This window comes from Taudactylus pleione, unplaced genomic scaffold (genome assembly GCF_031769625.1).
Source record: "Taudactylus pleione unplaced genomic scaffold, aTauple2 ptg000743l, whole genome shotgun sequence".
NCBI lineage: Eukaryota > Metazoa > Chordata > Amphibia > Anura > Myobatrachidae > Taudactylus > Taudactylus pleione.
The window spans coordinates 757,577-760,955 of NW_028285145.1; the positions used below are offsets into that span (position 1 = coordinate 757,577).

A 3,379-nucleotide genomic window follows, 5' to 3' on the forward strand; every position below is an offset into this window, starting at 1 on the left:
CCGGCACGCCCACCAAAGGGGGTGTGCTGTCAATCGACATCGACAGCACGCGCCCTTTGATCAGACACTACGAGCGAAGGAAAGTCCTTCACTCGTCGCATCTCGCGCATGCGCACGACGGAGCTCCCTCCGTCGTGCGCATGCGCAGTGCATACCATCGACCCACTTGCGAGCGGACAGCCACTTGTGAGTGGGTCTGAATGAGGCCCTTAATCTGCCTAGTAACAAGGCTGTCAAGACAGCCGATCAGCAAAAACCCCAGGATTCTTATTTCACTCATGTTTAGGCAACCTTCCTTTTCTATATTGTGAGCTGGTCAAAACTGACTGGGAATGAATGTTATTGACGTCGTTAATACTGTAGGAATAAAAACAGACCCAAATTACATTATTTTAGCTGTTTTTATACATTTTAAAGATATCCAAAACCTAAAATGAACCAAAACACTTGAGGGAGGTTTCGCCAAAAGCAAAACTAAAACACAGAGGTCCGTCCACATCTCCACATCATAGACCCGCAATTTGCAGCATCGTGGATGGGGCCTAATGATGCATAACTCCTGGCCCCTAATTCATTAGCTGCCTCCTCTCTCTGGGCTTCTTGTGAAAATAAATAATTGGCTATGTACAGTGAGCCTGATACAGAGCCGTTCGTAAGCAGACGCTCGTTCGCTCCGAGCGATGTTTGCATAACTGCGCATGCGTATGGGTCATAATGCGCATGCGCCAACCAGTCATTGAGGTCGGAAATCGTGCGCTCATAATACAGCGAGGGGCTGCTAATTTGAGTGACAGAATGAGGCGTTTGTGGGTGGTAACAGGGGAAGGTGCCTGAAAACGGGGGAGTGGAGATCCGAACGCAGGCGTGCCAAACGGTCAATACGCCGTTTTATGGGAGCGCATAATTAGTAAAGCAGCGTCATCGACCATGTCACTTGGTTGTTTTTTAGCCTGAACTGCTCGCAGTGATTGCGGGAAGTAAATCCTACCACAAGCACTGCGAGCAGTTCAGACACCTTTTCGATGTTCCCGATTAATCTAATAAATAGCGGAGATGACGTATGATGCGAACGGCAAAGGGGTGTCTTTAGAAAATAGCGAGCGCATTTTTCGGACGCTCGCTCAGACATAGAGGCGTCAACAGACCGCAAAGAGCAAGCGCTCAATTTAAATATCCGGCTCCTTTTTAAGAACGAGCGTCCGCAAATAGTGTTCGGGTCTGAATCAGGCCCAGTATGCTGTGAGAGCCACAGGTGCTACACATAAAAAAAACTAAATGACTGTATTTTTATATAGTACCTTTGGGCTAATGACAGCAAAATGAATCATTTTCACTTTATTAAATTAACATTATTTTCTACACAGTAATTATTTTTGCATGATGTCCCTTTATGTATTGTGACCCTTAGTATGACTGCTCTTACAGATATTATCTAAGTGACAGTTCAGCCTCGCCCTGTGTGCAGAATGTGACCCCACTGGTATCTGAGTATCAGAGTTCACTTTCATTTCTCTCTCCTGCTGCCAGCGATGGCGTCTGCTGATCTGAGACAGGAGCTGGACTGTTCCATCTGTCTGAGCATTTATACAGATCCTGTAACCCTGAGATGTGGGCACAACTTCTGCCAGGTCTGTATTGATGGTGTGCTGGATACACAGGAGGGGTCTGGAGTTTATACCTGTCCTGAATGCAGAGAGAAGTATCAGCAGCGTCCTGCCCTGGAGAAAAACAGGAAGCTCTGCAACATAGCAGAACATGTCCGCTCTATTCCAGAGGAGGGAACTGGGGTGTTCTGCACTTACTGTGTCCAATCTCCAGTACCTGCTCTTAAAACCTGTCTCAAGTGTGAAGCTTCTCTGTGTGATATACATTGGAAAACACACAACAAGTCAGCAGAACATGTCTTAGTTGACCCCACCACTTCCTTGGAGAAGAGAAAATGTTCTGTCCATAAGAAGATCCTGGAGTATTACTGCACTGAGGACGCTGCCTGTATCTGTGTGTCCTGCACTGTGGCTGGAGAACACCGGGGACATCTGGTAGAGATGCTGGATGAGGCCTCTGAGAAGAAAAAGGAGAAGCTGAGAGATGTTCTGCAGAAACTGACCACAAAGAGAGCGGAGGCTGAGGAAAGAGTCCAGAGTCTGCAGGAGCGCAGGAGAGAGGCTAAGGGAAAAGCAGCTGGTGTAACAGAGACAGTCACTGCCCTGTTTAGAGACATCAGGAGACAGCTGGAAGACCTGGAGAAGAGAGTCCTGAGTGAGATCTCCAGGCAGGAACAGCGCGTTTCACTCTCAGTCTCTGATCTGATCCAGCAGCTGGAAATAAAGAAGGACGAGCTGTCCAGGAAGATGCGTCACATTGAGGAGCTGTGTAACATGTCTGACCCAGTGACTGTCTTACAGGAACCAGACACAGGTGACTTGTGTGATACTGAGGACACAGAGAGACATGATAACCAGGTCCATGGTGCAGGAGATCTGGATGTGGGTCTCATCTCAGGGACATTACATACATTATCTGATATAATAACAGGTATAAATACAGGGGTCTATGTGCAGGAAGCTACAGACCTATTACTGGATGTAACCACAGCTGGTAATTATATACAGATATCAGGTGACAGGAAAACTGCATCCAGGACACATATAAACCAGAATCGCCCAGTAACACCAGATAGATTTCTGTATTATCAGGTAATAAGCACCAGGGGATTCTCCTCAGGGCGACATTACTGGGAAGTGGATGTCAGTAAATCAGGATGGTGGAGGGTGGGGATGTGTTATCCCAGTATAGACAGGAGAGGAGATCAGTCACACATAGGATATAATAACAAGTCCTGGTGTGTGTATAGGTGTAATGATCAGTACTTAGTGAGACATGACAGGAAAGTGATCCGGTTACCTGACAATATCCCCTGTGACAGAGTGAGGATATACCTGGATTATGGGGCAGGACAGATATCCTTTTATTCTCTGTGTGACCCCATCAGACACTTACACACATACACTGCCGCCCTCACTGAGCCCCTTCATGCTGCATTATGGGTAGTGGGAGGTTCTATAACTATATCTGGGGGAGTCAGGGGCTGGGAGAAATCACCATAAGGAACCTGCCCAGAGACTGGTGACATCACGGGGGGGAGCTTGGGTATCTGATTGATGGGACACTTAGCCAATAGTAGGTGGCAGTGGGAGGAGCTTATATATTTCTGGCACTGGGCCTGATTCAGAGATGGACACAATGCAGATTTTTACGCAGCTCGAGCAATTGTTTACCATTGCGCACAGGTGTCAGCCGCACTGCGCATGTGTTTTGCGATTACGCCTGCACAGAGGATCCTTTCGCAAAATGAATGACAAATAATCAGCGTTTGTGG

The 3,379-nt window shown here is 47.4% G+C and overlaps 1 pseudogene; it reads left to right on the forward strand.

The window, feature by feature from the left end:
• The first annotated feature begins 1,508 nt into the window (after positions 1-1,508).
• Positions 1,509-3,130, forward strand: LOC148477135 (E3 ubiquitin/ISG15 ligase TRIM25-like; annotated as a pseudogene).
• Positions 3,131-3,379: the final 249 nt, after the last annotated feature.